This window comes from Phalacrocorax carbo, chromosome 3 (assembly GCF_963921805.1).
Source record: "Phalacrocorax carbo chromosome 3, bPhaCar2.1, whole genome shotgun sequence".
In the NCBI taxonomy this organism is placed as follows: domain Eukaryota; kingdom Metazoa; phylum Chordata; class Aves; order Suliformes; family Phalacrocoracidae; genus Phalacrocorax; species Phalacrocorax carbo.
In genome coordinates, this window is record NC_087515.1 from 22,960,844 (window position 1) to 22,987,050 (window position 26,207).

The window sequence follows — 26,207 nt, forward strand, 5'->3', positions numbered from 1 at the left end:
CCATTTTATTATAATACATGGAGATTTATTATAACCACTTGACAAGCAAGATAGTTACTTTTGCTTTATTAGCCTGAAATCAGGGAATTTACTTATATTTTCTTAGCAGGATGTTGGCTTCCACAATGAACAAATCATCAAGGTTTTGCAATACCTTTCTGGAAGATCTACTTTTTGAAGGAAACCTGTGTAACACACACATTTGTGTTCTAGGATAATCCTATATTAGCCTTTCTATGGCCTCAAGATAGTCTATTCAAAATGTTGGATCTGAGAGGACATAAGTCTAATTTTTGTATTTTCAAAATTTGTTATGTTGTCACTTTTCTAACAGATAACAAAAGCACTCAAAGGCAGGTTCGCTTAAAAACCTTAATAAGAAAAGGCTTTAAATAACTTGAGAGCTGCAGGAAAGGTAATATAGCAGGACACAGATGCCCCAGGTCCCCAGATTTACTTATTTATTTATGTATTTTATGTTAGAAGAAACAACTAGGTGGACGGCTATTTTTAATTCAGGCCTGACAAACAGGGAGGAAACGCCTGAGATCCTAAAGGCAGAATGCATTTTGTATGAAATATGTCATGAGCAATAGCACTCAATGCCAGGGAAGAAAATAATGGTGGGGTGAGGAAGTGAGGCGCTGGCAGTCCTGCGGAGGTGGAGGAAAGGAGAGCAGAAGTTACGGGCTGCTGTGGAGGGAGCAAGACCACTTAGGCAGTCTGACTGGCTTCTTTGCTGAAGGAACAGACGGCGAGCACATAATGGATGACAAGGTGAAGGCTGGGTTGCCCTTTTGCATTAGCATTCACAAAATTTGTGACAGCCACTTAACACAATTAATATTAGCAGGTGGGTAGAAAGCAGGGCAGAACAGTTAAAGGGGATGACAGAGAATGGATAAATGGACTGTACTAAAGTCCGTGGGGCATGTTGAAATGTACCCTACAGCCAAAGGAACCTCTTCTGAATCATTATCCTTGAGAAGTCACAGAAAGCTGGTGAAAGACAAGAACTGTACTTCCTTTGCCTTAGAAAGGATCCAGGGAATTATAGATCAGCTTATTTCATACCCTGAAAGGTGCCAGAACAAATGTTAAATGATCAATTTGTAAGTACATAGAGGATAGTAAGGTGATAGAGTCGACATAACAGTTTTGATGTATATTGAAAATGCTTAAAAAGAGTACAGCAGTTAATTATTCTTCAGGGTTACTGAGGATGAAGCAAAGAATAAGTGGTTCATTTCACAGCAGGGAAAGGTTAGAGGCTAGAGTGGAGTTTAGAGCAACTTTATACTTAATAACAAGGACAGCAAAATTCTACAGGAGTGCCTACAAAGGTTATGAAGATTAAGCTGGAGGTTTTCAGTAGCGTGTCAGGTAAATATCTGCTAAAGAACATTTCAATGTGACCTCTGCTATCTCAGAGCAAGAAGATGAAATAGCGAAACATGAGATATCTTCCAGCTCTTTATTTCTCAGTTTCTATGTTTCATATCTTTCAGGAGGGTATTTTCCTCAGTTTCCAATACATCTGTATTTTTCTTACAGATTTTCACATATTGATTTCCAAGGCAGTCCCAGATGTCTGTTATAACTCTTGCCAGCTCAGAACTTTATGGGGACTTTCAAAGTATTTAATGACTTCAACACTTCAGCTCACCATTCATAAGATTTTATGAGAATATTAGTTTTTACTCAAAAAAAAAAAAAAATAAAAGGAGGGGGGTTACAGCTCTCCTCAAGCTTTATAGTCCTTGCAGCTATAGAGAAAAACATGACAATGTGGCCAAAGTGCAATCTAAGACAGAAACCAAAGAGAATAAGATTCACTTTTTGTAACATTGATTTTCAAAAGCTCAGTGAATTATTTTGTAAATGTTCAGGACTTGTAATGAGACAAAGCAATAGATACTTTCTTCTAATGTCAAAAAGAATTTCAATTAAAAGAAAGCCAAATTTAAATTTACTCTTGTTCACTGGGCTTTAAAACATCCTATTCTTGTCTTGCATTTTTTAAGGAATTTAGTATGGTTTTTGTCAGCAATAATAGATGCAACAAAGTAACAAGAATTTATTAAGCATACAAGTCAAATCTTGGGCTCCTAACCAGCTACTTTTGTGACACTGAAAGAAAAAATAATACAAAACCGTTTCATTAGAACTCCCCTTCCAGGTCTCCCTGGACTACTCCTTCTCTCTCTGAACAGACTTACATGAGAGCACGTGGCTAACACAAATCTACTCCTAACACAAGCAATCACTTTTTAAAAAAAACATTATCCACCTATAAACCCAGGAAAGCTGTAAATTATGCCAGAATGTATTCTGCACCACAGCCTGATTGGAAAAAGAGTGTCATCCATGGTTATGACGCTCTTGACGTAGCACTCAAATGTGATTTACACGTTCCTCCAAACCTGACAGACATAATTTCATACCTCGTACATGCAGTCACCGTGTTGTTACCATAGCTATATTCTACGTGCTAGCTACTACGCAACATACCTGTTTTGTCTGTGTTCTCTAAAGTGATACAAAAACTGTAAAAACCTGAACTGATTCCACCCTTTCTGTATTTCTCTTACACGCTCTTTTACTTATTACATCACAATGATGCATTTTCATGCTTTTTCTTCCAATTTTTTTAACTTGCCATATATATTGCAAGTATTTGAGTTTCAATCTTTCAAATCCTAAGCCCAGGTTTACAAAGAAACAGCCTTTCACTCCACTGACCTTGTTCCGCATCTGTAAGTACATGTGCAATATTATTCATCGGTTCTAAATCAAGATATTCTCCTAAACATCACTTGGCTAATCCCTTATCTAGATATGCATCCTGAGCATACAAATGATGCAGAATCTGAATTTATAAATAATTGATGTAACAACACATTTGGGTTGTTGATCATCTTCAGCGTGAGAATAGCACTTCATGCCTAATGTCCAGCATTTTGCAGGACTATGACCTGATGAGTAACATAAATGATATGACTTGTATCAGCAATTAACTGTTGCCACCAAAAAAAGAAACAGGCATGCAGTTAACGAGCCCAAAGTAGATATGTGAGCTGAAGGAAGATGTGCAGAAACATCTTGAAAGAATGAGGCTCCGTACTTCATATAGTTATAAAGTGTCCCTTGTCAGAGGTAATGCTGTTTTAGTCCCAAGTCAAACTCTTACTCTTAGAAAAATGTTAGTCTGAAAAATACACTTAATTGTGCACATCAGACTGGGAAGTGACCATAGACTGCATTATTGCCCTTTTTAATTTCAACAGGTTATGTGATAGCGTTGTTTTAAACATTGTTTTGTAGGAGAGAATATTTTCATACTACATGTGGGTGAATTAATGAAATGTTCTCTGACAACTAGATAACGTGGGAGAAGATTAATTGAGTGCATTTTTCCTTTGCACCATACCAGTCCCTCGGAAACAGTAATATTATATTAATTCTGTGAGTACATTTAAACTCTATCATCATCACTTTATTTCAAACATGACATTTTCCCTTCAGATAATGAATAAAGACAAGGTATCTTGGTTACTTGTACTCCACTGAGCATCCCTCATGCTCTCCACCTCCTGATTCCCTTTTTAAGACTACTATCTTCATCAATTGAAATGAAATAGAATATTTGACTTTGGGAAAGGAAGTAATGAGGACAGATTCTTTTTCCTCTTATCTTTAACATCAATATTTTTAAGTGTTCTATCCATTTTGGAAAACTAGGGCTCCTACAGCAAAGTATTGGTACCTGAGAAGTATCACACAAACTGAGAGGAAGAGGCTGTATGCTGCTGAAATGTAGTTTATTAACTCACCAGCTTTCATAACACTGCATGATGTTGAGGGACTGCTGAACTAATCAATTACTGCATGTAACGGTCTCAGAGGAACAGCTGCACAAATAGATTGAACATTAGAGATCACAGGTGCTGGGATTTTAAGTCAATCATCTGTGCAAGCATAAACACTTAAGGCCAGCGTCTCACATAACACCCTCTCAGACAGCGTGGAAACAGGCTTATCACAGTCATTTTAGCCATTTCTTATACTAACAGCCTGTACTTTCTGAAAGTCTTATCTGCAGAGCCAGAGTGTAATGCTAACAAATCTCTCTAAAAATCAATTAGGTTAGATCCCAATACTGGAAGAATTATTTGGGTAAAAAAGCAACAGCTGTAAGAACAGGAAGTATTCTCATATTGAATGCCTTCTCATTGATTTCTATTTTTTTTTAAACTGTGAAAATGCCCTGTATAAGAAGGACTGTATTTCTATCATGAAACTAAAAAACAACATGACAGGTGAATACTCAATGGCAGTATATTTCTGCTATGTGTCATAGAAATGCAAATGACCTCTTTTACATTTATAGTCAGCAAACGTCTCATGTTAAATGATGAAACTAATTAAGAAATTATTTCTTTTTACTTAAATCAGAAAAGCAGGAAAAATCCAGCTCTCAGAAAAAGGAAGCTTTGAAAAGCCATTAGAAGCTATTGCACCTCGCTCGTCAGACTATCAGTTCAGAGGAATAAGTCAGCTAGGATAGCAAACCCTGAGTCTTTTATACTATATTCTGCAAGATAAATCGTACTATTTTGCAGTTAATTGCAAAGCAATTGGTACCCACCCAGTGTCAGATCTTCCATCACCCCACCGACTGCCACAGCACAGAGGAGATGGGAAACGTTGCCAAAAGGGATGGCAAAACCTTGCGTGTTTGCCTGACCTCACTGCAGACATCCAGACAAAGTGAAGGAACACAGTGTAAGGCCCTAAACAACTCATTCTAAAATCTATCTGAATTTGTGTGGTTTTTAACTGTGCCTATAGAAGTATTCAGTGAAATCTTGAGTGCCACAGCTTTTGGACACACCCTGGTATATCCCCTGTGAACTTAACAAGTAAATTGAATATTACAGATGTTCCAGAATTTTATGAACTCTTCACAAAGGCCTGAACCTCGTTTACATGGAATTTACAAAACACAGTTAAGATATTCAGGATATATCATATTATTTCATGAGACTACCGGTAATAGGGACTGACCTGGAGCCAAGTTCTGACACCACTGAAGTCAAAGACTGAAATCCTAATCACCTCAGTACAGGCATTATTTTAGACAGCTGTACACACAGGAGGCTTCTAGAAAAGCTGTGGCACATCCCAAGAAGAGGGAACAAAAACGTGATCATTCATAGTTCTGTGTGAAGGTCAGAGTGCAACCAACGTCCCTGGAGACACAAGGGGTATCTGTGAACATAGAGGGAAAAGTGCTGCAAGCCAGTCTTCAGGGTTTTCCTGACTGAACCTCATATAAGACTAAGCTTAGATTTAGGTTCCTTATGACTAATTAGTTAATAGATACCATCAATGAAGGAAATGGGACAAAGGTTGTAAAAGACAAATAAGCCACAAAAGTGCTGTGCTGAGAAAATGCAGAGTTTGAGGAAGAAAGCCAAGTATTGCTCTCTCATGCAGCTTCTTTTGGTTAAAGCTTTTCTAACTTGTCAGCATCATAATCCTGAATTTAAACTTAATTTTTACTAGGAATGACGATGATCCCCCCCCCCAATGTTTGTAGGTTGCTAGAGGGGAAAACAAAACAATTTCCTCTCCTTAGTCCTGAGGCTATACTCAAGCGTTCTTTTTTGCTGTGCTGGAGCAAGTGCTTGGGCAGCTACGCTGCAAGACAGATTCATGTGGAAAAAATGATTCCCCAAGTGTAATTTTTTTTTTTTTAATAATCAATCTCATGCCAGCACAAGGTAGGATGTACAACTGGACTGGAAAGCCTAACAGGAGATAGGAATGAAGTGGCAATTGCTTAACCAACACTGCAGTAAAAGTTATTTGTAATACTCACATGACTCATTAAAATAGGATGAGGTAAAGACTGAGCCAGATTATGTAAGTGGAATGCAATTATTAAAGGCAGCTTTACCTGGTCCATCTAATAGCATTCAGCTCACCACATGTAATCTAGAGCAACCTGAGGGCTGCCCTATATTTTATTGTTAATACTCTCAGATACCTTTTCAAATACCCATGAAAAGGAGCTCTGGGAAGCTCTTTTTCCCAAAATTCCTTCCCACCCCAAAACAGAGAAGATGTGGCACTGGAGAAGGGGTTTTTCATATCCTGTAAGAATCACTCTTGGGCAAAGGTGATTAGGATAGGACAGTAAAACCAGATCTCCAGATATTTTCTAAGTTTACTGCAAGAACAAAACTGCCAAACCACATGGGAGGATCAGGGCTTGTATGCTTCCAGAAACACTGTATGAAGTAAAACCACAGTAAATGATTCTCTGACAGTAAATTGTTGAAAATATTGAGTCATCATACCAGATGAGGAGCTGTATTTTTCCTTTAGTGCTGCTTGAGTTCGCAGTCTCACTGGATTGCTGTGGCAGGTCCATTTGTATTGCAAAATGAAAATTCTTCCAGTATCTGCAGGATTAGAAGCAACAAGATAAAAAAAAAAGTAAATGGCTGGGAGGAATCACTATGTACATAAAAGCAGAGAATGCTAGGAAATCCGGCAGATGTGGTTTGACTGATTTCTTTATACAACTTGCCTGTTTACTTAGTTTATGAAACCAGAAGAATCCCATCTAAAGTCTGAAAATATCTAGATTAAGATTTTTCTTACTAATAATCAGTAAATCTTAATTTCTCTTTGCTATGATCAGTGTAAGATTATACCAAGCCGACCAACCAACTTCATGCTCATATTCATGATCAAGTCATCAGCTGAGATAGGGTAGCTCTCCAAAGATTAATCTCACTTAACCTTAGACAATTATATCTGAGCTAATCATGTAGATGCCTTTTAGATTCAGTGAAGCAGGATTCACCTGCTCTGTTTTGAACTGCTATCCCAAGATAAGACAAAGTGCACTCCAGAAACACCTGTTTCTTTCCATTGACTTTAGCATGAACTTAGACAACTAGCTCAGGCGTAGACCTCTCTAATATACAGACCTAAATTTAGAGCAGTGAATCCCTCCCAGTGTGCACTCCTATCCCATGGCACAGTGGGAGTAATTTGATGAAATGAAAGAGAGTTAAATGACATTGCTTGGCATTTTACATATCAACCATATACATGAACAATTGTCACAGTTCAGCTGACCCACATTGACAACTTAACTTGCTGAGTTGTGGTAACTTGATTGTGAGAGTGAGCTGTTAATCATACAGTATCTTCCAGCTCCTTGGTTATGCAGGAGGACTAAGAGAAACAAAACCCTTTAGGGTTTTGTTTTTTAGCATCCTGACATTGTCGTGGATTTGGCAGGAGGAAATGTGGTACACTTGTCATAAAATAATCAACATTTCCCAGCACTATATTATCTCCTTCCCCCCCAAGTCACATCTGAGCAGCTCCAGCTATCCAAACTCTCAGCACTTCTTAATTTCTCTCTCATGGGTATGTGAGGAATCAAGAAGATCAGGTAGCAGACTGATGTTGATTATGGCTGAGCAGCCGAGGTTTGGATTCCCAGCCCTGAACAGGGTATCATATTTCCAGTCTGTTTTCATCTCTCTGCTTCTCTGTGGATTTTTTTCATATGGGATTTTGCAGCTGTCTTATTGTAACAGCTTTTAAAGTATTCCGTTCTTCATGTGGCACTCAAAGGGAATGACATTCCAACTGAACTTTTTTCCTCTCAGAAGGCGCACCAGCCACTGTGAGTTCCAAAATGCCAAAGTATTTTCTTTATATCAATTTGTTCTGTGATATACAATAAGAAATATTTCCCAGAGTCTTGCTTTACCTGGCACTCTAACAGCTGGTCTTACTCAGTGTTGTCTAAGACCACCCTTCAAAGTAGAGTGTTGAACTCAGAATAAAACTAACATGCAAAAAGCATGTGCTGCCCACTCTTAAAATCCATTCCAAAGCAGGTTTTTGTTCTTATGAATCCTCAACTCTCAATAATTTTTAATGCTTCCATAACTATCTTTCTACTGAATTCAATCCAAAACCTACGTAACTGAATAGATAAGGCTGTAGTATCTTGTTATATACACACACTGTCTATACATTTTTTTTTTATATGTCAGTCCTCTATGTGCCCAAAGTGATTTTTAATATGTCCTCAACTAAAAGTGCATAAATGGCCAGACTGGTTCTGAATACCAGTTGATGTAAATGAACAAGGCTTTTCATAGCGTTTTCTTTAATAACTTCTGCTGGACCAGAACTTCAGATGGCAGAGACTGAAGCAGGACTTGTATAAAATTATAAAATTGCACTTCAGTCATAGGAGCTGTGTGAATGTAAACCTGAAGGTTGCACAGCATTTTTTAAGTGCATCTAAAGAACCCTCAGGATTTCTTCACACTGAGGAAGGGGATCATAATTTACAAGGAATTATAAACCCAGCCAAAGTGGGCTTGCTTGTTTGGGATATTCACAGCAAGCCACTATTCCTAAAAATGCTTAACACTCCTGTAGCTTACCTGCTTTCAGGACATGCAGTTGGAGATGATGCATTTGCAAGTAGTTAAATGGGCAAAGCTATACTAGAGCTGTACCCCTGATGCAGATCTGGAATCACTGATACAGGTTTACTCATGCCAGCATGAAAGCAGCCTAGCCAGCAGGAGGTTCTTTTTACAGTGAATAAAGCCCTTAATAAGAGATCTTTGCAGGAGTTTATTTTGTCTATTCAGCCTGGTAGGAAGGGCCTAGGGCACTGAGGAGAAGGAGGGATAAGAGCAACCAAGGTGTTAACGTAGATGGGATAATAAGTCAACACACCTCAGCTGTGGCACTATGCTCTTTAGCAGCTCCAAGGCAGGCTAATTCCCTTCTGCTGCAGGGGAACTGCAGTTACACTAAGCAGTGATGTGAGGGAGACCATCATTCACAAAGCTTTATGTCTCCTCAGTAAAGCCACCCAAGAGGAGGACTAAGTGTGATGGGTGTCAAGAAAATCTTGATTTAGTGAAAACTCAAATTCATTTAACCTTGCCTCACATGGTAAGGAAAAAAAAAAATCCCTCTCTGTTTGTTGCATACAGCATCTGTTTAAAGAGCTCCAGGGTAAATTTCCCAGTGTAGCCATTAAGCAAAGTGCTCACTTGTGAGCATTGGATGGAAAGTTCAGCAACTTTCATCTGAAGCCTTCTTCCCTTGGGCATGTCCCACATCCCTTCTGAAAAGCAAGCAAAACGAGTTTCTTCTACCAACTCTTCGTGCATGTTCATCACTTTGTGCAGTTCTGCTGTCCTCCCACCACCCCTCCTGATGTCTCTTGGGCAAAGCTGTCCGTCACAGCAAAAACACAAAAGGGATGTGACAAAACCACAATTTCCCAGGTTTCTGAAGGTGGTCTTCTGCTGCAGGTCATACAAGAACGAACAAAGGGATGTAACTGCCAAATCCTTGGCTGCTGTAAATGTACAAGATTATAGATACATTTACTTCACCATTTTCACATAGATGCCACAAGCTGAATCTTCAGCTGATTCAGATTGAAGCAGAGGATTTTAAGGACTGAAAGTCAAAGATCAAAAAACCCCAAACATTTTGAGATATGTGAACAACTGAACAAGTTTATCTTGAAGCACATTTCTAATTTATAATATTTGTGGCTGTAAAACACTGAAAGGAATGTATTCTAAACTGGATTCAAGAGGTCTATAAGCTCATCCTTTTCTTGCTAAAACACCCAGAAACAGATTTTCAAATGTCATGTGTCAGAAAAAGCACAGTTAACAGGGCAAAGACATAACTCCTTTTGAAAATACAGCCACCAAATTCCAAAATCCTCCAGCCCAAGCTCAAAACTGTGTGTGCCACTTTAGCTTAATACTGAGAGGTCCAGTTCCACAACAGCTTTAGGAATATAGGAATTTCTGAAAATGCTGGTTCTGCTCCTCCAGGGGCTTCACAGAGATGAGCTTTTTTTTGTCTCAAAGTTAACTGTCAAGTTCAATTACAGGGAAGGAATTTCAGTGCTAATGATACTCCTATTCCATGACTCTTGGTTAAGATGTTAGCGAATTGTAATATGAGGCTACCAGGATATATAATAAAAATTATATTTTCTAAACCAATTTTAAAATATTGTGTTTCAAAGTTTGTCATAATTATGCATCACATGATTTGCAGTAGAAGGCAATTAATGATTCCTGAATTACAAACATTGCACTTCAGTTTACCTGAAGTTGGGTGATTAAATATCTGTGTTATACTTGAGTAACACCAAGTAGGGCTCATATTTATATCTGAGTAACAAGCAGAGATATGAAAATATATAGCCTTTGTACATATGTAATATCTTGATAGATTCCGTACTGGTGCTCCTATTTATGATGTTCTTCGTCCACATGTGAACAAAGTTGTGGTGAGTCCTTAGGAGAAATTCCTTGTGTCTTGGCCTTGATGCAGTTGCAGAAGAGGGGTGACAAGAAAAAAGTGCATTTGAGTGTGATTAAAGTCATCATCATTGGTGACACTTAGTGGAAAACGGGAGATTTTTGCAAGGATAGTGGAAGCATTTAAATTGGAATATTAGGTAAATACTGAGAACGAAACATAGCAGCCTGGCATAGATAATGATCAGTTTTAATAGTTCCCAAGAGACCATCTTGGACAAAATTGCTTTCTAGATTGAAGCCCCACTACCTTCATGTCTGGGGGCAAAGAAGGGCACCTGAGGCTGAGGACCTCATTATTCAGCAGGGCTTCATTTGAGATGAGAGAGATCAATACACAATACAATTACATTAAAAATAAACCAAACTAAATATCCAGAAACAATTATAAGCAGTGACATCCTGAATAAGCGTCTTGCAGAAAAGCTAATAAGTAAAACCATGACAAATAAAGCAACTTAACAGCTACATGTCTTCAACATCAAGGCACCTGGGGAACACCCCAGATTTGGAGGTTGCAAATAAGGGCAGTGGTAGATGTGGCTGGTGTAACCTTGTTTGACTCCCCATCCACATGACAAATAGCTTTAACTCCACAGAGCTGTACTAAAGCACTTTGGTACTTTCAAGGTTTATGTTAAGACAGATTGCCTTTTAAAAAAAACCAGTAGTTTTACAAATTTTCAGCTCAGTAAAAGGCTTATGTAGAGTTCCAATCAGTTTCTATAATTTACAAAACATGCCACAATAAACAGGCTTTCTATCCAGATTGTGCTGCAACTATGGAACAGCAATTCTTCATGCACCTTTTCTGTTCAATAGCTCATCATTTAATGACCTTGCAATAATGATGGAAAAGCTTCTAAAAATTCAGCATGTGATTAGAAGATTTTTTCTTGCAGAAGTTTTTCAAATACAATACTTTCAACATATTTGCACAAGTTACACAGGTAAAGAAGCTAACATACATTTCTACAACATGAACGTTTACCATCTATTGACTGACCTCTAGTGGAAATAAAGTGAATTTTGGAATTTTTTTTAATTGATATTGTATATTAAGAGGACTATGGGATTTTGCGGTGCTAAACATTTATTTAACTTGCATTATATGCTTGACTGCATAAAAATACAAAAAAGACCAGAGTATATATGACTTTTCTTCTCAAATTATGTCCAAATACGTTATTGGAATGGCAGGATGGAACCAGACCCAAGAATAACAACAGTGATTATTCACAATTACTATTATGCTGCATGTTCAAAAGCCAGCTCATAAGTTCTGTTCAAGCTAAGTAAATCTAAAATGGCAGCATGTGAAATATACCAATAACACAGACCTGGGCTAAAGATGCTCGGTAACGGCACAGACCCAGCTACTTACTCTGTGTTGGTCAAAAAATACTTGGTCATTATAAATAACCACAAACTCTGGCTCAACAACCTCATACATTTTCACCTTTATGCATCAGTTTCATCTACCCACAGATGCCACCTTCCCACTGGCTCCATTTTGACTCCATTCTTGGACAGGTGTTTGTTCCTCACAAGATCAGTGTTGAAGCATCCCCAAAACATAGCCTTACGTGTTTTCTTCACATTTTATTTTCTTCACTGTGTGTTCCCTAATTTGACCTCTCCTGTAAGAGTCACTGGTTGGTACTTAAAGAAATAAGGGGTGAATGTACACATGTACGTGAGACACAAATTTCATTCCCTTTTTTGTAGGATCTGGAAGTAATTGAAAACTTGCTCACTAGAGAGAATGCTGAGCATATTTCTTTGCTACTTCTTGGTCTCACCTATGCCTGCTTGCCTGATTACTAACGAAATTCCACCTCATCACTCCTGACTCTGTTGGATTCCAGATACATCCTTGCAATTAAGCCTTCAGTTCTGTAGCATATGGCTGTTGATAGTTTTGAACACGGAGAACACAGTAGCATCTGGAGGGCTTTGATTAAAAAATATATTGAATATAAAATAAGACAGACGGTTTCTTGTAAAGATGCCGCTTTCAGTCAAAACTCTGTTACTAGAGAAAATATTAATGTGTAATTTCTAAGGCTGCTACATCTGAAAATGTTGGGCTTGCTATCTATTCAGCTCAGACAGGCCTTTCTTGTTTCATTATTTGCCACCTTTTTGATGCCTGGAGAAGTAATCTTGCGCTGCTGTACGATGGGATTAGAGGAAAGCCAGGGAGTCTGCGTGCTGGAAACAGTTAGGACTAATAGGACAAGTCTGTAACATGTAAACATTCGACTTAGAGGAACTGTTTTGGCTTCATATTCATGGAGTCCTCCAGTATTATTAGCTAATGTCCTAGAATACCTAACACCTTCCAGTTCAGCTGTATTTCTTTCTCTGAGCTTACCTTTCTAGCTTGTACCCTCGACTATTTCCCATCTATACTCTCCCCATACCCCCATTAGACATCCCCCCACCCTAAACTGAGTCAGTGTCTCTTCTCCTCCTGCCACTTTTGCTTACCAGGGAAACCCTCTCTGATTCCCATTCATCCAAGTCAGCTTTGCCATCCTGACATCATTACTTGCATCCTCACTTCCACTAATATATTTACGCAGTTATACATTTCCTTGCTTAATGCAAAAGACACGACAAGTTCACCATGGGAAGGAACACTGAGCAAAAATAATGATTGATATTTTATTAGGCTTTACAAATACATTCATTAAGGGTATAAAATTAAGATAGCTCCTACTCTGAAGTTGGATGAAACACACTATAATTTTTGCTTAAGTTACCTCACGTATTTTTCTTCATTATTTTTTATTATATTTCTTTTGTAAGTGGAGTCTATAAAGTTCTTTTTGTTGATTCTTAAAGGAAACTTGTAGCTGATGGATTTTTGCACTGACAGTAACAGAGAAATATATAGCAGCTCATTCACTGAGGGTCTTGTAAATATCTTGTGCCACAGACATTGACAAATGCTGCTGTTTGGTATAAGAAGAATAAACTGTCTTTGGTTTGTTGGGTTTACTAAAGAGATTTTACTCTGTTCTTGGAACTGTGATCCCATTTCTGATAGTTCTTCCACTTCTTTATATTGGCCATCCTTCTCAATCACAATAGGGTGAAATGTAAAGAGTAGAACATCCCAATTTTAAGTAAAGATTTTAATGATGCAGTTAGAGGAAGGAAAGTACTGCTTTAACCCTGATTGGAGTTTTATACTATGTTTTATACAACACAATATCATACCATTTGTTGTTCACAGATTATATAACATTATGGGAAGGAATATTCATTTAATCAGACTTTTCTTGACTTTCTTAGATCTGATTCAGACTTTTCCTAAAATTAGACTTTTAACAACTTCCAATCTCAATTCTTTCTGCCCTTGTTGTAGTTATTGTTGCACACTCTGCCTACTGTCCCGATCTCTTAATAGTTTTTCCATTCTTTATAGTGGAATAAAGGTCAGATTTCAAGCTGCCGAGTACCTTGGATTCCTGATGACTTAAGTGAATGCTGAACATTCACCTTTCAGGTCTGGAAAAAAGGAGATTTTAATATTATTTCATCACCATCTATAGGATCAGTTTAGGGCTTAATAGTATAAAAGTGCTGAATATCTCACAGAGGAGGCTACAGACCTTCAGCTGAAGCTATTACATCAACACTTAGGAAAAATGCACCACCTCACAAAAGTCACCCTAATGAGTGCTGTGGAAAAAAAAAAAAAGCACTGGACACCAAGACGCAAGCTAATTCAGAGCTGTCGTCTCCACCTGGATGACCTTTTCCTTTGTCATTCAGCAATGATGTCATGCACAGTTTGGGAGACATGCAAAAACCCTCTGAGAACAGAGATGGGATGATCTCCAGCAAGAGAGCAGTTACCCCCTTTACTGCCAAGGTCTTGGATTTGGCCCTGACAGTCAGGGTGCCTCCTTTAGTCTTGAAATCATTATGATAGCAACAAAAACACTACCAAAACACAAGAAAAGAACGTCCTGGTACTGTTCCTGACAATTAAATGCTGGGAGGGATGGATGCAAATGACACTTACAGATAAAAACAAGGTTTTGTTTGGAAATGTTCATTTTCAAAGGAGCCGATCGCATCAGAAAGAGAGAAAATATAAATAAATGGCCTCAGGTGCATTTGCTTGAATCAGATTGGTCAGATCAGAAGTTCTTTCCCTGCAAATGCAAAAGCTGCAGTGCGGTCGTTCTGCCATGCTTAGAAGAATACCTATAAATACCTATTTAGGCAACTACACCTTTGGAGTTTTTCATGTAACGGTGTGAGTTCATCAAACTTGCAGCTCTAACAGCAGAATGGCAGTTTGGGATATGGAGTCATGTAGAGATTTTAAGTTTCCAAAAAGTAATAGAAGCCCTGAAAACCTTCCGGGAAAAGTGATTTCTCACAGTATGTGTAGAAATTAAATGACAAACCTAGGCAAGAACAATACACAGAATGGAAAATTTATACACGGTGATTTATTACAGCCTTTTTAGAGACATTTGCTTTTTTTTCCTGTAACTTCTCTAAAATATTTAACAATAAAATTAAAACATTTCTATAATTTAGAGCAATTCTCTCCTGCTTTGATTTGCTTCCAGATAATTCTTCATAGCTTTCTAAAAATACTTTGCAAGAATTTACACAACTATGATTTCCCTAGTAGAATGTGCATCATATGATCAGAAAGACTATGCCAAAATCATAGTCATTTAAGGACTTGGCAGCTAATCGTTCTATTTTTTTCCTCTTTTCTTAGACTATCAAAGGCCGGCTGTCTTTAGGAAGATCTGACCCTGTTAACACTTCATACCCTCACGTCTACTTTGTTTCTTGTAAAAAATGCTTATATTTTATTCATCTGCAATATGAGCTACTGTTGCACACAAAAATTAACAACTTCAGCATGCAGTTTAATACTGGTGTCAGCCTTGCCTTTCTCCAGCCTTTGACCTACTTCATACTCTAACCTCCCCAGCCTATATATGAAATCAGTGTATAGTTACTCTTGGGAAATTTCTTTTCCTCTTGGACCAGAATATTCTCATGGTTTTTCACTGGGTCATTAGTGTCTTAATCTGGGCTCACTCAAGATTTAAAACTTAGGTTTTCTTCAGACTCATGTATAACTTTTTTCACACCTCCATGGTATTGCTAAAGAATGTATGGACACTTTTGCTTTACTTCAGTGTTTGGGATTGAACATGGAAATAAGGAGAGGCAGCCCAATGCATGCTCCAGGAGGCCGTGCTGTTATACTGGTTTGGGTATAATGAATACAACATCAGATGCATAATCTCTCCCGTATGAACCCAGTTTCCTGCAGTTTGAAGTACGATCATGGAAACTACATACAGTGAAAACAAAAGAAAACAAAAATTCTTCCACTGAAATTAGGAGTTCTGATGTTAATGAAACAGGAGATCTGTGAGATTTTATTTTCTGTTAAAACCTTTTCTTGGCCTTTTTTTTTTTTTTTTTAAATTCGTAATCTGAACTTTATGTAGAAATCTTAATCATTCTTCACAGAAAACCTGGTCCCCAATCCTATTTGGCTGAAGACCCAAAGGATCACTTGCTGCAAGATTAGCTGTCTAGAGACCATCCTTTCTTCTACTTATATATCAGCCTTGAAAGCTGTTTAGCAGATTGTAGGCAATTTTAAGACTGAGATTAACTACTTTAAAAAAAAAAAATGTGTAACAGTCATTTTAGAACCATTTGGGTTTGATAATGGGAACTCTGTTATTTTTTACAGCCAGACAGTATCAGACCATGTTGGAGCTAAGTATAAAGAAGCTTTTGCAAGAAAACACGGATTTTTTTAACCTTTCAAATATAGTTTGCAAAATCGCTTTGCTAAAGAAACATTTACCTGAGGAATGTTTTAACTGGTCATATCATAAATATTGTGAGCAAATACAGTGTGTTGCTGTGTGTGTTTGCTCTGCTTTTGCTATTTGTATTTAGAACCAATCGACCCAAATTTAACTAGGGAGTGCACTGGGCACAACTTCAGATCTAACAAAGAAGTGAAATTCCATGAAAATGAGAATTTGCAAATATCAACACCAATAAAAGGTGTGCCTCTCCTCCTTCCCCCCCACACATGCACCCTTTGCACATGATTAAATTACAGACCTCATTGCCTCAGAATTTATTAGTAAGGTCAAAGAGAACTGAACCTTAAACTTATATGAAAAATATCAGGCATTAATGAGACTACACACAGAGGCTGTCTGGTGTGATGGGGTCCATTACAACCACTAAGGATTACTGGCTAGCTTGCCCTGCTTCAATTTTCTGCTGTTTGTGTCGCACCTTCCTCACATGCTGAAAGCTGGCTCCAATGGCATGCAGGTTGTTAAACCAGCCAAACCACTGGCCTGAGCCAGTCTGGCCAACTCTCTGACAGGCTTCTCCCCTGCAAACCTACGCCTTGCCTCCAACAGCTCAACAATTTTATTACATTAGCAGCGGATATTTCATTACCTTAGGTGTTCTCAGGAGACACGAAGATACAAAAGAGGGCCCTGTCTGTCTCTCATGCATATAGCCTGTTGGATGGGATATAGCCCTGTTCACCTGAGCCAGCTGTTGAAATTGTGGTCAACTCCTGAACTGCTTATTGCACAACTTTTGAACATAACCTGCTTTTTCATGCTACTGTCCTCTCTGTCCAGAGCCATCACCTCTCAGCCTCTGTTTGGTAAGCGGTGCCTTATCCTCCCTCTCATGTCTTCCACAAGCTCACAGTGAACATGGGAGCTGCCAGAGATGGTGCAGACAAGCTGGCTAGGTCTTTTCTGCTGGTCACCATCTGCTGAGCTGGGTGTTATTAAAGGTCCAGTACAACAGTACAACTCTAGATTTACACATATGTTCATCCATTCACATGCATAAAAACTACATATTTTTTTTCCAACAGCCACTTGAACAGAAGACGAGGATTCAAATCCTTATTTTTAAAAACCTGTTTTCTGAAGGTTTTCAAAAAATTCTGAAGAGAAGTATGGTGGAGTAGAACATATATAAAAACAGTTTTATGTTAGGTACCTCATTGGACTTTTACCTTTTAGAGAGAATATTTTTGCACTTTATGGCCAGACAAAAGAGAAATTTTTGGCACCTGGTTCTTCCCATGTCACATATGTATGTCTGGAATTGTTTCACTGTGCATTAGGGTTTCATTACATTTTAAGGGCTGCGATTATACATTTGGGTCTATCACAGGCTGAGCTACGCTGGAATCCCATGATTTCAGACAGTCTCTTCCTCAAGAAGAATCACTCACTCTCAGAGAGTGGAAAAACGTTATCATCTGGCTCGTGCTCACTTTGTTCATCCTCTGCATGCGTCCCAGCTGTTGATATAATTACAGGTTGTGTGATGGTAAGGTCTACAAAAGAAAAGAAAGAATAGAATTGTCTGTCTTTTCTCTTAAAATACTAACATAAGAAAGAGCATCAGTCAACTGCTGCACTATCTATCGCACATCTCAGGAAACACACCTAAAAGACAGTAATTAACAAAGCAACTGGGGAGCTAAAGAGCAGCTCTAAGCTGATTCATCAGCTGCAAGGTCTGAATATCTCCAAATCCATCCTGAATCAATACCAGACTTTTATTCTGTGTGACAATTAAGATCTATATTTTCAAACAGAACAGATTTCCAGTTCCTGTTAAAAACAAGTAGTGAAAAACGTGGACCTCTGTGGTCCTTTTATCCCAAGTGTTACCCTGCGTCTGTTACATGCTAGGAGTTTTCACCAGTGCAGATAATTTGTGGGTAAGGCCGGGAAAAAAATGTACACAGTCCTTTTGAATTAAGTCTATTTATATTAGCCTATAACATGAAGGGAAATTCTTAGACTAATCTATAAGCTCCTAGCAATCTGCTATTACATCAAGTATGATTAATTTGGTTATCTCTTCTTTATTAATTTATCCAACTACATTAATCAATTTCTTATTAATAGAAAGGGTAACCAGGATTCTTTTTTTCAGGAAAAAGGTCATCTAGACCAAAAACATAATTATGTTTACTAAGATACTCTTTTGTTCAACAAAATATTTGGCTAGTTTAATCAAAATGCAAATTATACCACTAATGAGAAAAAAAGACAGTACTTAATAGCTAAATGTTCCAGGATTGCACAGGCCCTGCTGCTAGCAATTTATTTTGGAGGATCTCGCTCTTAAAGTTCAGTCTCATAAATCATGGGTTACATTGCTATGTGCTTTTCACAAGGGCATCTCACGTCTGGGAGCAAGTCTTCCCAAAACTTCAGTGCTTGGCTTGCTGAATGCACAGCTCCCAAACTTTTCCTGAGCATTGACTAAACACTATTTCCCTTGGAATTTCTCTTTCTGGTGACAGCTATAGCATAAAAATACAATAGAAGTATTAAATATGAGAAGTCTCCATACCCAGAAGCTGCCAGCTTCTTTCCTGCAAGGGGATGAGGTTGATGTCTACCAGCCACAGAGCGTAGGTTGCGATTTGTCACCCACACTTTCCTGGATGACGTTGGCACTGGAACACCACCTTATAGCTCCACCTCATCTTCTCTCTACTCATGTTATTCTTTGCATGAGGCCTTGATTTTGTCTTCCAGTTTGTGTTTGATCTGCCCCGTGTAACCAGACTACGGCCTTGACAGCAGCTCAATTCTGTGTGTGCCACAGTGCGTTTCATCATGTGTTATGCATGTTCCTGTCCACCAGCACACCACAGTGGCAGCATCTGGGCTTTGCTTGGGTTCCTGCAGTTATCTCACAGCCTCTCCTGCAGAAATCAGTTCTACATGATTAATTTCAACATATTTGTCCTCTTTCTGTATACTTCTTACCAAAATAAATAAAAAGATCAGGGGGAAAATACATGTTTCCATGAAAATTAGACACCCTTCTCCGTTTTCTCTCCAAGCCCTTCAGGCTTTCAAATGCTTGAGCGGTGAGGTTATGCTTGACAGCAGAGCACTGCCTTTCTGGCTTCTGGGCTCTTTCATTTTAAAACTGAACTTTGGCATCTTAAAGCAGTACAGAAAAAATATTCACAATATATATGCATAGTTCAGAAGAGTGGGAACATGTTAGAAGACAACTTGCCTGCCAAATCTACAATAATAATTAGGCTAACTGCTAAGCCAGGCATCAAAGAGTAAAATTTCATTCCTCAAGACCCGTGTTCCTCTGCTTCAAGAGTCCTGTGGCACTTGAAGAGAGAGAGGATATGGTTTGCTTCTAGGCATGCACAAGTTACCTACAACATGACAAGCCGGAACAACAAAACTTCCAGACTGGTCTTCAGCTCTACTAGGAACGATGAACTTGTTATTGCTCTGGCTCATCTGTGAAGCCTGATCTGATGGACGTGCTCAAAGTACATCTGCTGGGTTGGGCCCTGCAAGGAAGAGGAGCAAAGTAGTCTGCTTTTAAGGGACGGCTTCACTGTCAACATCTCCTACATCTCTTTGCCTCTCCATTTACGTCTCTTCATCCTTGCCCTCTCCTTTTTCTCCCTCTTGATTTATCACCTCAGATATTAGCTCCAGCATACCTGTGCTGAGCCACACCTGTAATCCGTTTACTACATTCATTAGTCTCTTCTTTGGAAACAGTTCAACAGACTATTTAAGTATGCCTTTGGACAGAGAATGATCTCGAGCATGACTAAATGTTGAGGAAATTTTCCTTCAGTGGAGAACCTGTCTCCCTCCCACTGCGCCAGCACCTATTTAGGTATTTTGTTGAGCATACATGGGAAAAGGAACTGAACTCCAGCCCTTCCCCTCCACAGGCCCTCCAGTTACCAGTCTGTATTTGCTCCCCCTAAGCTGCTAGGAAGTCAGTGCACGCAAGGGGAACCATGCAAGGGGAGCTTAGTGAGCATTATCCCAAAAATACAAACACCCTAGTAGTTATTTCACCCTGACAGGAACTGGAGATATGAATCCACTCAGGCAAAAGTTCAGCAACCATCTTCCACGGTATGCAGCTGAGCAAAGCTTTACAATTAATTCAGCCTCCATTGAATTTCATTATGACGCTTTGAAATCAATAAAACTGGCCTGAGTTCTGAGAGAGAGGGAGACAGAAGCACTGTTTTATGCAAAGAAATTTTAGCTCATGTAAAGACTCTAGGTGTTATAGGAATATTTGCTTTATATTATTTATTGCTTTTGTATATTATTTATATAAATCATGTTTACTAGGGTAGTTACTGCAAGTAAAAATAAATTTCATTGTATTGGGTACTCTAAAAACAGCATAGTCAACATTTTTGTTCCTGGTGAGTCTATTTACATTTCAGTAATGTAATTTTAAACTACCTGAATTTCAGATTCCTTCATCGTTTGGTCTTCCAAGATTATTTGTAGCAAAAACTAGATTTTACTTGAAAAGAAGCACAACTGATTACAAAGTTTTTTCACTTGTTTGCGGCAGCACTAAAAGACTGAGGTTCACTTGGCTACTTTCTTTTGCCCCAGTGATATTTTGTAGTCATATAGAATACATCACCCCTAACAGGATGTAGACATCGCCGTCACACTTGTGTTCTACCCCACTGGGCCTGTAGGCACGAGTGGTTTAAAACTGATCACTTGGAAAAGATATCAGAAGATCCAAACTCTGAAACAATCTGATCAAATCTGTTTCAAATAACTGTGTCTGAAAGAAATGAGAAATTATTGTCTTTGGTGTTTCAAGTTCTTCTGACTTTCTTCTTAGTAAATGTTACTTAATTGTACTAAAGGGTGTAGAGAACAATTAATTTACATAGATATCAATTATTTTATGCTCCTGACAGCTGGTTTGTTCAATAATGAGATCTAGTGGGTCTCATATCAGTTCCAAGGGATTCATATGAACTCTCCTACTTACATCAATTAAACTTCGCCAAATCATACACAAAACCTAACTGTTTCATCACCGAAGAATCTTTGATCACACGGATTCCCCTCTGGTGTTTTTTTTAAATTTCTTTTAGTAGTTAATGCTTTAAATAAACCAACTAATTTATATTTCAGAGAACAAAGATGCTAGAAAAGAACCTGTTGATTCAATGTTAGAGGGTAATCGTGTAGCTTAAGTGTTTTTCCAATACTGAATGCAATAGAACATCAGTCCACAGCTGAGGTTCTGAGCTGCTGCAATGGTATCTCACACACACAGAGGAATTATTTTTTTCATTATATAATTATAACATTCCTGAAATTATTCATATCATTTGGGATATAGGCTGACATTCCCCATGGCCCTTCATGTAAAGACTGCATAGCGAGAGCTACAAAAAAAAGCATCCACAAGGAGCAGCACAGGGGGAGGGTATCTACAGTCATCATGTATTTGGGGGCATATATTCTCACTGACGAAATATCAAATGTTACCATAACTAGAAAAAAAATAGCAGCAGTGTTTACGCCTAAAACAGCAGTGCGGAGGACAATATCACTTACAAGAGACAAGAATGAACTAATACGGCCATCAAAACCAATGTCTGGACATAAACTTCTACACTGGTTTGTAGGAAAGGACATTTGGACGAAACCCAGTGGTAGTCTGCAAATATTTGAGCATACCTAGGGAATTAAGTTTTGACCTGTATTTAGATGTCCGTTTAAAATATATTTACAAATTTGTTTTTCAATTTGGGTGTAGTATAACATTCACCTTGGCAATTTAGCAGAACTGCTGGGTTTTTTTAAGGATGAAGACAGTTCTTCACACTCAGTACAGAATACATTCTCCTATCAGACATACCATTTTCTCCTCCTGATTTGCTCTTTTGTTGTAGCAAAAGACCCATCTCTATCTTAGCTATCATTTATAGCATTGTAAGGGACAGAAATTGGCCTCTTTTATAAGTATCCCATTACTAAAGCTTCTGGATTCAGATGTAAGAAGGTTTGTTTCTCTGGCAGGTTTAGCTAATTTCAGTTGAAAGCAATGGAAACTGAAAATCAGGTCCCAAAGAGGGAGTGACAGACTGGAGTTGTAGGAAATGCTGACTGTATATGAATCTGGAAATGACATTGGCATATTTGCCAAGTCTCCTTACTGAAATATCACCTTTGTTAATGATTATTTATGACAACTTTGTAGTATTGCTGAAACTCCTTTGCAACATAAGTCCAGGAAGGCTAATTTAGGCAGACATAGCAATTTGTGACATACGTACAATTCTAGAATATTATATATTCTGAATTTATTTTATTCTGCCATACATAAAACTTGAGTCATTTAAATTAACAAACAGAAGATTTTTCATTGATTTATATGATGAACGGGTGATTTCTTATGCTAAGAAGTTGTGCTTTTTTCTTTTTCTTACTTTTTTTTTTTTCCTAAGAAACAAAACTTTCTATTCTGCTTTGAAGTCTTTCTACAATATAAAGAGGATTTTTGAGAAATTTCACTCAGGGATTGTAAGGATCTAAGAAGGACTTCTGTCTGTTCTAGAAAGAGGAGCTACATGTATCAGTCCTTCACCCCTTTGTGGCTTGGTGTAGGACAGATCAATATTTATCTGGTCGTCTGGACTCAACTTTTTATCCCTTATTCCCAATGTTTTACTCACTGTGCCATCTTCATTATTGCTCCATCTTGATGACCCGAGAGGGAATTAAGCAGGGCTTAATCTCCACCAGGGATGAGAAGCAAAAGGAAGAAATCTGTCCCAGATGAAGTTAACGGCAAAATTCCTGCTACCTCCCAGTGACAGCCAAGACTTCCCTAGCAATATTTTGCCAAGCTCACCCTGAGTTGTCAAGTACATCTGTTTTGAGTTGGTCTAAACCAACATACAGGTTGGTCTAAACTCTCATAGTCCTGAGGAAAACAAAGAGCTATCATCTTGAGGCATAACGTTTGATCATAAATCATTACAGGCCTCAGTTCTCCTCTGATATAGTCAAATTCATTTCAGATATAAAGCCACAAGAGTGCTGCTTGATCCAAAATATTAGCTCTGCTGGGAAGCCCAGTGGAAAGGTTGGACTGCTTTGCACATGAGCTGATTGAACTGATATTGCATTTTGCCACTTAGACGAGCATAAGGGTCCAAGAGACAGGCATGTTGGCAAATCAAAGCAAACCTTCAGAAAGTGCACCAGGATTTCCAGCAAAATGGATTCCTGATTTTTTTTCCACCATAACAGGACAGTAATTGGTAGAGCTGAGTAAAGACTGAAGCATGAATTTTTAAAATGAATGATTTTCCTGTTTTTTTTAGAGTCTGGTAACAGCCGAAGTGCTATTATATCTCAAAATTGTGGACATATATAGAATTGTTGGCATGAAACAAACTTTGTCTGTCTTTGAAAAATTGCAGGTGATATTAGTGGTCTTTCCTGATTTCAGGTCACAGGAAGGGTAGGGCTATCTTTTATTTTAAATAAACACTGTTACCTAAAATGTGCCACCAGTTTCTCAAGTATTCCATACTTACTGCAGAAACAAGTCAGATTATTTTTTGGCAGTAATGTTCATTGAGCTTTATCTCCCTATAATCCAGCATGCAAATGGATTTCAACAGCTTTGATTTGTGCAAATCTGATTGTTTTATGTAACGTTTGGCAAACCTAATTTAAAACCACAGGTTGCTTGTAAGCCCTGTGTTGTTCGGATGGCACTGAGTAACCCAATGAGAACTGAACCCAAGTCTTGTCTTTTATTTAACACTGTATTCTGGGGCCTAAAAGAATATTATTGTAAAACTTGGAAAAAAAAAAAAAAGATCTGTAATTTAAAAACATTATTGCTGCAATGCTGCTACCATCTCTTGTAGAAGTTGCATCTATGAGTTGAACTTGTGCTTTTTCTGTGTGGCACCCTGGCCAAACTATATGACAGATTCTTGCTTATCCTGTTTAAACATTGCATTCTTGCTGCATTTAAGCCTTTTTAACTGGCTTGGGGATACTGATCTATTTATGTAGATTACTATCTATATAGCTACTCCTTTTTCCCTTCAACTTTTGCAATTTGGTAGCCTATTGAAGGCAGTTTTCTGTCAATAGCCAGTTCTGAATGGCTGTTCCTCCCAAGACTTAACAACTTATTTTCATATTGCTTTCACACTTTCTGATTCATTAAAATACAAACTCAGTCCCCAAAATAGAAATTTAAGCTTTCCAGAGAAAACGTGTGAAGAGCCTTAAAATCTGAATGTACTAAAAATACTATTCATAAGGCCACTGGCAAGACTCAGCTTCAGTTCCCAAATGCTTTCCTTAACCCAGAACTTTTGATTTGAGAAAGTTCTGTTCGCACAAAACAAAATCTCTACAGAACAGTGTATTTCACGACCAAAACTAGGCCATGCCACATTTCTGGAAACTACAGGATAAAATACGCACCTTTATTTATTCAGTGTTAGTTCTTTGAAGTTTATAGGAAAATGGGAAACAGCAATAGATACGGCCCATTCCTGCAACCTGCTGGGAGGTTTTAGACCTGACCTGAGCAGCGCATGATCACAGTGTCCATGCCTCAGGCTCACTCACAGCATCCTGAAAAGATTCCTCCACAGAAGTTGTGTTGCACAGACACACACTCCTCCCCACAGTAGCACAGCTGCAATCTGCTCCAACACACACTGAACAAGCAGTGGCCCAACTAAGGTGAAGCCTATGGCTTGTGTCCTTGCTCTTGCTTACTTTCCTAATAACAACAACAACAATAATAAAAATCTTGAACATTCCAAAACCATAAGTAAGTCATCAGTTATGAAGAATGTAATTTCTTGGGAAAAAAAATTTTTTAAACTTTCTTTTAACCAGCCTTGCAGAACTCAGCGTAAAGAAGAAAGCAGTTATTCCCTACATAGGCCCACTCTCAGGACCCATTTAGAGCAATCAAATTCCTTTTGTATGTGTGTGTGTGTGTGTATTGACAAACAGCAAGAGCTGACTTTTCAGTATGGACTTCAGAACAACAGTTTTGTCTGTTGTATTCTAAAGATGCACAAAAACTGCTAGCCATATTTTAGAATCTGTATTACTAATGTCAATAACAAATTGTTAAGAGCAATCTCTAGTACCTGATCCTGTCTCAACATGAAAGACAGTTTTGCAATTCAGTGAGAAAGAAAAAACTAGACCATCACGTAATAAACTCTTCTTATAACCCCTGCTTTTCTCCTGTGCATCCATAACATTTTCCTTCAGATACTTTACTGTAGCAGCTATTAGTCCATTTTACCATGTAAACCGTGCCTTCCACCCTGCATTAAGGCTCCTTTCCAAGCAGCTGATGCATAGTTGTCTTCCAGGGCTGGTACTGCCTCAGAGCTGTTGCTGACTTACTTTGACCTCTGGAGATGCTTCTCCGTGGTCTGAGCTGAACCACCACTCCTCAGGAGCTGGCATAACCAAATCTGACATAATAAGGCTGTGGGAGAGGGAGAAAGGTTTCATGTAGTAGCAAGGAATGTTGGTAATTAGATTTTGAGCCAGACCGAATGAGTGACAACCAGCGTGCTGCACCTCACGGTCACTGAGCACAAACCGCAGCGCAGTTTCCTAAAGCACCTCTGCTGATGGAGGTACCAGCTCCCAGATGCCTGCATGAATTGTAAGGAGCATCGTGGTGCATGACAAGCACTTCCACGCCACTTTTGCTATGGTACATTCATCACGGGATAGGAACTTCAACAAGCTCAACAGAGGGTCAAAGGCAAGTCACTATTATGCTGACCACAGAAGATTCACAGTTAGTTTATACCTGTGTCAACCACCAGAGACAGGGCCAGCAGGATCTGATCCTACTGGAGTGTTAGCACTTTGGCAGGTT